The sequence below is a fragment of the Anarrhichthys ocellatus genome, unplaced genomic scaffold (genome assembly GCF_004355925.1).
Source record: "Anarrhichthys ocellatus isolate YVR2014 unplaced genomic scaffold, GSC_Weel_1.0 scaffold299, whole genome shotgun sequence".
In the NCBI taxonomy this organism is placed as follows: domain Eukaryota; kingdom Metazoa; phylum Chordata; class Actinopteri; order Perciformes; family Anarhichadidae; genus Anarrhichthys; species Anarrhichthys ocellatus.
Genome location: NW_022280315.1, coordinates 47,612 through 57,301, shown reverse-complemented (window position 1 = coordinate 57,301; position 9,690 = coordinate 47,612). Strand labels below are relative to the sequence as shown.

General features: G+C 44.9%; 1 protein-coding gene across 1 annotated transcript in view; it reads left to right on the top strand.

The window, feature by feature from the left end:
• Nucleotides 1-9,690, top strand: part of LOC116401259 (protein PTHB1-like) — a 61,458-nt gene that overhangs the window by 9,256 nt on the left and 42,512 nt on the right. The window lies entirely within an intron of this gene.

Genomic DNA, 9,690 nt, shown 5'->3' with positions numbered 1-9,690 from the left:
TATTCTCTTACATTTAGTATTCGTCCCAACAGCAGATGGAAGTTTGAAAATATACTTGTCAGCTCACATGAGTCAGTGCTGAATGCAGTATTCTGGATTTTCTCTGGTGAACTATGAAGCAACTTTTAGTGACTAGTAAGAGTCACAATGAGAATAAAGGGAAACACAAACCAACCAGCTGCTTTCATGGTTACACATCAAACGAGTGTTGAGTGGTTGGTTGGTGTGACCATCGCTGTGTTTCGTTCATGAGGAGAAAGGAGCTTCTTCATCCCTTTACTTACTTTAAGGATCTTTAGTTGACTTCAGCCCTAAAGAGAGAAAAGTACTTTGAAGTGAACTCTTGCAGCTGGTTTAGAGTAAGAGCTTCCAACATTAAATGTCATCAATAACTTCTGTTCCACGCACTCTCTCAATCACACACCCGTACATGATGCAACACACACACACACACCACTCGTATCTGCTGTCGGCTCATTAACAAGGAACACCACCCGTCCTGTAACACCGTATTTGCCAGTGGAGTCCTCTTGTTTCCTCCTGTTTGACTCTTTCCACCTTTTGTGTGCATGTAGTGAATTTACAGCGTGTGTAATGTAAACCAGTCAGGCTTTTATCACGGTACCATGGGAACACGTTTCTCTTTTTTAAAATCTGTGGCCCAGTGTGGGTTGAACCTGTGACCCCGGTGGTGTCGGTGCCTTGCTCTGCCTGTCGGTGTACTGTACATGTGGAATGTGGCTGTGTGAGATCACACCTCCACTTTGTTTTTCTTCGTCTTGCTTTAAGAGAGTGGGGATGCAGATTCTCTCCGTGTGCATCTCCGTGTCTGTCCACGGCACATCTGTTATTCTGCTGCAGCAAACTGCTCAATAGTTTGGGCGCTCATGTGCGTCCGCGTACTCAAAACACCATTTAATGTCAGTTTGACTACTGCCTGCTGACTCCTCACTCACTATACCTTTAACTCCCCCCGACCGGTAGGGCCGCGTGGTCAATATTCATTCAACAGAACATGTCGGCAGTGGTGGTTGCATCATTAATTGATCAATAGACTTATTGCTGGTTAACTCTTACCATCCCTGAGACAGAGTGTCTGTGATCTGCAGCTTAGAGATTTGATCTAAAGATCCAGTCTTTTGATCTTGAGAATATTTATTAATCAGAAGCTCAGTCCACACTTTCATTGTAGTTTCTGTTGTGCTCGGTTTTTTCCAAGCTGTCGACTCCACTTTACCCAGAATCCATTGCATTTTGTCCCTTTTTCTTGTAGTTATTTTGAAGTGCATGTCTTCGTTGTTATTCAGCAAAACAAACCAAACTGAGGGTGTTTTCCAAAAACCTCGGACTTGATGAATTAAAGCTGCAGTCAGACTCAGACGGTCATGTTTCGCATCCAGGGAGCTGCAATGAGCTTGAAAGCGGTCCACGCCCGGAAGATTGAAATCATCGTAACATCCCACCAACCTTTCACTCTGCTGGTGTAAATGAATCTCAGCACAAAGGCTTCGTTGTCATACGTCTTCTCCTGCTAGAAGTGTGCCATGTGTCTTGTCATTACTAAAGCCTTCTTTATTCTAGGCATTAAGTTGCTGCTCTCATCCAGAGGGACTTCCAGTAATTGCATCTCTAGAATTCATTTAAATTCCTTTCTTTTACATCCAGGAATGTGATATTTCTCTCGACTCAATGGGAACGTGATTCCTGGGCCTCCTGGTTTTGGGAATTTTCAATTTAGTACAAACAAAATACCGTCAAATCGTCTTAGAATGAACAGGATTATCACTTTGAGGGTGTAAACCTTACAGGAGATTATTCAGTGGAAGGTAGCGCGTCGTATGTGCTACAGGTTACACTAACAGAGCGTGGGCGGTGCCGACGTGTACGCAGGAACAGAAGCTGGATCAGCACCAGAAAAACATCTTTTCATTCCTCCAAAGCTTGCTCCCAACATTTGCTGAAACCCATCATACGTCAGAGAGGAGCGGTCGCTGCGTTTCTTGTTGTTTTTTTTCGAGAGGGACCGGTGTATGGATTGTGAATTTACGATTTCAAGATGTGAACAGCGTTCTCAGGCGGTTTGGAACGCCGTCCATTTATTGTGAGCCCCTGAATCAAACTGACCGAGGCTCTCTCGTGTGATTCATGATGCGTTTCACCACAGTGCATTCTTATCTGCGCATATATGTACCGTACCGTACCGTGACCCCTGCAGCTGTTGATTCAAACACGATGCGCTTCTTTTACTTATTCTTTACACAACACGCAGTATATTTCCCTGTGAATTCTCATGTCAGTTTCCTCCATTTATAATGATCACATATATTATGTTTGACGACTTACATTTCGTTTTTTGGCATATTTTGTGATGCACGTGTTTTGTATTTATGGCTTCTTTTGCTTCAATATACCCACGTCCATATGTTCAGTATTTTTCATCTTTCATCGTTCATGTTATAACGTTGCAGCTTCAGGATCCTCATTTAGATTCACATGAAGGCCGAAGGAAAGAAAAGATCAATAACCCAGAGATACGTCTTTGACTACAACTGGAACAGAACGTCTCCATTCAGCTCCATCAGCTCCATCAGCTCCATGAGCTCCATTCAGCTCCATGAGCTCCATGAAGCTCCATTCAGCTCCATCAGCTCCATGAGCTCCATTCAGCTCCATCAGCTCCATTCAGCTCCATTCAGCTCCATGAGCTCCATGAGCTCCATGAGCTCCATTCAGCTCCATGAGCTCCATGAGCTCCATTCAGCTCCATGAGCTCCATTCAGCTCCATTCAGCTCCATTCAGCTCCATCAGCTCCATCAGCTCCATCAGCTCCATTCAGCTCCATGAGCTCCATCAGCTCCATTCAGCTCCATCAGCTCCTTCAGCTCCATTCAGCTCCATCAGCTCCATGAGCTCCATGAGCTCCATGAGCTCCATGAGCTCCATTCAGCTCCATTCAGCTCCATCAGCTCCATCAGCTCCATTCAGCTCCATGAGCTCCATCCAGCTCCATGAGCTCCATCAGCTCCATGAGCTCCATCAGCTCCATGAGCTCAATGAACATCTTTCAAAAGTTCAGACGTTTCAGAGATACAATAATAACTCACTTTAGAGTCGTTGCATTCACGTTACAGCGTGAAGCTAAAGGAACTAACTGATACTAAACATGTATTGTATGTTTTTAGAGGTTGATTAAACCTACATACTCTAGTGCTGTGAGGTAATGAGTGACCCCCACCTCTCATCCTGCATTAAATGAACTGTAAGCTGAGAAAAACCTGTTTTGGGAACTCATTTGCATGAGCAATGAGGCTTCCATGTCTGCACAGATACAACGAAAAAGCGCGCCAACAAAAACTCAAACTTGATCAAGAGTAAATTCATTGAAGAAGATGCCAAAAAAACCCAACCTCTGTTTGTTTTGTTCTGCAGAGTTTTTAGCTTCTTGGCAGCGTCTCTCAGCGCTTCACTGTGTTTAGAAGATCAGAGGCTGTGACTCACCGCGCCGTCACGTTTACGCCACTAAAGAGACGCTTTGTTTGCACGAGTTTAGGTAGCGGTCAAACGGGTCAGATTCAGAAGCCACACATACACACGCACACAAGTCATATAAATACTTCCACATACATATCCATGGACGCATATGCATAAACACATGCACGTGTCACCCCAATGTCCTGTTTAAATATAGATACACACGCTTGGAGTGAAATAGCAGTGTGTGTGTGTGTGTGTGTGTGTGTTTATGTCACGCTCTTTGTCGTCCTGCACACACTGATCTGGCGCTGGCTTCCACTAGTCAATCAACAGCTCTGTACTGTGAAACACGAGAGCCACTGAACATACACACTCACACATACACACATTTTCACCTTTCCTTTTCCTCTCCTCTCCTCCTGTCCTCCTCTCCTCCTGTCCTTCCTAGGTGACCCCCTCACTGGAGACCCTCGGTACTCAGATTTGGCCCCAGAAACCGAGTGTTTCACATCCGTCACAGTCCAGGAAAACCAGGAAAGAATAAATGAACGGAGTGGGTTTTTTAATGAACGCTGGGACTGGGCTCTGAGGAGCTGGATCCAGTCACACGGTCAGAGTTTACTCCAGTGATTTGATCCAGAAAATCGCACCCCAGCTTTATGGTTTCTGCAGGGGAAGTGGCTGAGCTGCAGATGGAACGCTGCCCGGTGGAAATCGTAAGCAAGTAGAGTATGCACGTAAATGTAAACCACGCTCCAATTGAAAATAAATAAATACACAAAACATTATACGTGTTTAATTAATTTTAATGTCACTGTTAAGGTGTGAATAGCTAGTTCAGCTCCAGAGGATTTGACGCCCACAGCTCTGACTTTGTTCAGCGGTTGAAATAGTTCTTTGTGTGATCGATGGTTGAATCAGATTGAGCCGGATTGTCATCCCAATAAACGGGCGTATGGGTCGTTCATGCTAGCGGCTTATTACCGCGCATATTTAAGTGCATTGTTGGACGGTGACTTCTTGTGGCCGTAGTAACAATGACTGGAGATACGGAGGAAGTCAGGTGACGTGGTATGAAGTGTAGGTCAGGGTGGATGAACAAACCAACCTATCCTCATACAATGGTTCCTATGACACATTCAGAAAAAGTTTCTCCTCATTTTTTCCTCTGAAAGTGACGCAAAACGTGTAATTTTTCGCTCATTACGTGCATCAAGTCTTCTTCAATACAGCATGATGTTCATTTAGTACATTATGGTCCATTTAGAGTCAAACAGACCATAAAGCAGGGGATGCTTTAGGGCGGGGCTACACAGTGATTGACAGGTCTCTACCAGAGACGTATACGGCGTCTCTACGTCACTCCTCAGTCCAGATATGGTCACTTCCTGTTCACTGGTTGCAAAAAAAACCCCAAGAAAGGGCGACGGCCAAAATATCAAACTTGAGGCTTTCAAACCACAGTCCACAAACCAACGGGTGACGTCACGACGAATATGTCCACTTCTAACGTACAGCCAAAGGCCATAACTCAAGATTTCATACGCTAACTGAGAGTTTCACTCACGTCTGACCGGATCAAATGATGAAGTGACGACATTTTGGACAGACATGAAAACAAAACCGCGATGCGGGAAATTCTGGTTTGTTTCTGACGTCATTTGATGACTTAGTTCAACCTTTTTCTCCTTTGTATCATAAAAACAAAAACCAGGAAAGAAAAAGAACAGATGCAAGTAACTGCGATGAAGCAGCGGGTGTTCTGGGAAAACGTGGCAGTAATTTGGTGAAACACGAGCAACACTAATAACAGCAACGCTGCTGCTGTGACACCTTCCTCTTCTGTTTCTCATCATCACTTTCTCTTCTCCTCTCTCACCTGCTCGTCGTCTCCTTCACACTTTACACACACTGAAACAGATGTAAACACACAACTCTGTCCTACAAGAGTCGTGTGTGTGAGTGTGTGTGTGTGTGCACGTGTGCTGCTGTCGCATGTGTCTTTGATTCTCTGGCTCAGTGTGCGTCCACACAGCTTTCTTAAAGGGATTTGTCTCAAAGCTACTTAACAGAAAACAAAGGACAATAAAAGTGTGTGTGTGTGTGTGTGTGTGTGTGTGTGTGTGTGTGTGTGTGTGTGTGTGCACATGCTGTCCAGTGTTGGGGGGGAGGGAGGTAGCGCCTTCTGACTTTTATTGTTATTCCACTTTTTATTCGTCTCAGATGGCGACTCTCTCCCCTGTTCACCACACACTGCCTCCTTTGTTCCCTCTCTCTTTCCCACTCCCACCCTCTCCCTCCCTGTTTTCTACCATTTCCTCTTCCCATCTTTTCTCTCTGCTTCCTTCTCTTTCCTTTCCTTCTCCTCATCCCCTCTCTTTCCCCCCCCCCCCCCCTCTCTGTATTGATCTGCTGCTCTCCTCCTCACTCGGCTTTTAACATCTCAGAGATCTCCATTTTGTTCTCTTTGGTGACCCCTGTGGTGATGAGCTGTAACTGCAGGTGTATATGTGGATCTCACTTCCCAGAGATCGCTGAGTATTAAATGAACGCGCTTTAGTGTTTACTTTTGCAGAATGTATTCTCTCCCATAAAGTAGCCCTGAAGTGAATGACTTCGGATGAAGTGCGGACTAGACTTTACTGCCCGTGTGTTGTACTCCAATGACGTGTCGCGGTACGGCGCCGTGACGTCTCCTCTTTTCACCATTCTTGGATGTGTTGGCTGAAGTACTTTGGTAATGATTCATAGACGTCAGTTATTAGTGCATCTTTAGTGATTAGTGTTGCATGAGAAGCCTGAGACCACACTGACTGACCAAACAACAAACAGTCTGGTGAAGGCGTTTAAATGTGCAAATAGATTGTGAACACATCATGTAATTGGTTCATAGGTGGAGTAAGTGTGTGTTTATACAGTAAATCAGTTTGCATGTGTGAAACAGTTGTATTTGTAGATGTGGATATAAATGTAGAATACATTGAACCAAAACATTCAGATCCAGTAAAGGAGCAAATGCCTGTGAGTGTAGTAAATACGGCGTTCCTTCTCTCTGAGTGGAGATCAGGTTCGTTGTGTTTTAAGGTCAGACCTGCTCCTGACCGGCAGAGGTCAAAGGTCAGTGTTTAACATGGTGGTCACCTCAGATTACCAGAGCACCGATGTCTCGGGACAAATGTACCTTCAGATGTGTTTCTTTCTCTCCATGTTTTGCTTTTTATATTATTTGCACATGGCAACGAAAGGTCACACACACACACACACACACACACTCACACTCAACACTTTACCATCTCCTTGTGCGGTTTAGATCCCCATCTCCACCCCTCTTGACCTTTCACCTCTTCAAAACAGTTGGTACTTGGTTTAACCTGAGCTGTCAAGTACTATAACCTGAGGATAGCTCCAAGCACCACACACACACCTACACACACACACATACATCTACACACACATACACACACACACACACACACACACACACACACACATCTACACAGAAAGAGAAAGAATTAAACAACTCTTCCTTCTAAAACCAAATGTGCACAGAAATTCCAACCGTGCTCTTTGCACTCCCTAATTTAGATTATTTAAATATCTTTTTGCACGTCTATCGGCACAGAGAATGACAAGAAATCTGCATAATACCAACTTGAAATAAGACAAACATTACCTGCTGTATTATGTCCCCAAACTGCTTTATCATGTCATGCTCTTAGTGTTTAGAAAATGATGCATTCGTCTCCTTATTTTACTTGACTTTTAAATGAAGGTTCAACTTTTTCAACCCCAACACAAACACATTTTGTGTTATTGTATATTTAGAGGAGAAGCCGGGAGGGAAGGGGAAGAAACTGAGGGGTGAAGGTAGACGAAAGGGAACGAGGTGGAGGAGGAAGGGAACGAGGTGGAGGAGGAAGGGAACGAGGTGGAGGAGGAAGGGAACGAGGTGGAAAGGAAGGGAACGAGGTGGAAGGGATCGAGGTAGAAAGGAAGGGAGGTGGAAAGGAAGGGAATGAGGTAGAAAGAAAGGGAACGAGGTGCATGTGAGCGCTCGTATACTTGCTTTAAAAGGATGCATTTGTATGACGGGTGCTGTGTGTTCAGAAGACGAGGAAAAGCAACGGTGGGACGTTTTAAGGAGAAACTAATGGAGCTTTAATTACAACATTTTCTTTCTGCGATCTCAAAGTTAACGTCCTGTCGTTCAGTCGTGGAGAATCCTAAACAGAGGAAAGTAGAGACGGAGAAAGGGGGGGGAAAGAAGGAGGAAGAAGGGAGAGGTAGTGAAAGTGTGATTGCTGTGGAGCTGTTTATGTTGGCGGTGGTGTTAATGGGTTAATGTGCCTGAGAACACTGGGACCAGTCTGAGCAGTCTCACTGGGTCGGACCTCCGGGTCGTACATGATGCACACGTTACCTGGAGCTTGCGGGTTCGACGCCCCCCCTTCACCTGACCAGATGTGCCTGAATATATGATGACAAGCTGAAGAGAAAGGAGACAGAGATGGATAGAGGGAGAGAGGAGGGGGGGGGGATTACTTTGTGTCCTCTCTGGTGTTGTTTGTTGGTCTTAATGGGCCTGGGAACACTTAAAGCACTTAAAACCAGTCTGACCAGCTTGACCTGCAGGTCACACGGGTTAAAAGCCTTCTACTGACAGGGAGGGAGGGAGGGAGGGAGGGAGGGGAGGCAGTAAGGAAGCAGGAGTAAAGGGGTAAAGGGGAAAGGTGGGAGATTGGTGCGGAGAGGAGACGAAGGTGAGGGAGGATGAGGTGGGGAGGAAAGGCCTGAGGAGAAGAGGAGAGATGGAACCTGGCATCTGATTTTGAATTATTACAGATATCTTGTGAATGACAGGACAGAAATACAAACAAAAACATTTCATTTCTGCTCAACTTAATGTTTTTATATGTCAGTAAAGTTTATTAAAGTTACATATTTGAGTTCCAGTTGAGATTATAGTTAAACTGATGCATATGTCTGCGTCACCTTCTGACATTCAGATAAAATCATTAAAAAAACATCCTATCAATATCAATGCAATTTGAACACATTTATTTCTTGTTAAACACACGTTTGTTTATGCTAATTAATCGGCGACCTAAGTGATATCAGTACAACTGTCACCAGCATCATTCATCAAGATACCACTCTGATATTCACGTATCTTATGTGCGAAAACCTAAAGTTAACCCCCGAAACACACGGAAACTAAGGAAGAACTTTTTCATAAGACGTCATACGAACCTAGCTAGCTGTTTCCCCCTGCTTCCAGTCTTTATGCTAAGCTAAGCTACGTCCTGGTTCAAAGCTCCATATTTTAAACAATAAGTGGTATCAGTCTTCTGACTCCTGGCAAGAAAAAAGCAAATCACTTGGCAGATTTAAGTGAGACTCTTTAAGTTTAGAGTCTCACGGCCTTTAAAGGTCCTGCTTCAGTTGGACGCTAGTGGTCATAAGGAAGAAAAGGCTGAGGGAGAAGGAGAGAGGAGAGGAGAGAGAGGAGAGTAGTGAGGAAAGAGAGGAGAGGAGTGAGGAGAGAGAAGAACGGAGCGAGGAGGTCACGTGAGGAGGTGCCGGGCATTTGACGGAATGTGGAGAAAGTCTCTGTCTGCTTTTTTTATCGTTAATCTTCCTCCTCCGTCTGTCCTCGTCTCTCCTTTCATCTCCTCTCACATCCATCTCGTCTCCTCCTCCTGCTCCCTCTGTCCTCAACTTCCCTCAGCTGTGTGTGTGTGTGTGTGTGTGTGTGTGTGTGTGTGTGTGTGTGTGTGTGTGTGATGAAGAAGAAGGAGGTCAGTGAGGGACTATTTTAAGGAATGCATTTAGAAAAAAACACAATGTTATACAGTCAGAAATACATATTTTTAAACACACACACATATCTCACTTTCATTCACCACACACACTTTTTCCCATTGGGACGGACGGACACGCACACACACACACACACATACTTGGGGTTCAGTCACCTGTAACAGGCCGAGCTCAGGAACATCACGCCCCATTACACCACCACACCAGTGTGTGTGTGTGTGTGTGTGTGTGACTGCATGAAGCCATTAGCTGTAATATATCCTTTCCTCTCCGTCTGTATTTGATCCTTTTCCTCTCCAGCATGTTTGCTCTCAGTCTGTCTGTCTCTCTGTCTGTCTGTCTGTCTCTCTGTCTGTCTGTCTGTCTCTCTGTCTCTCTGTCTGTCTCTCTGTCTC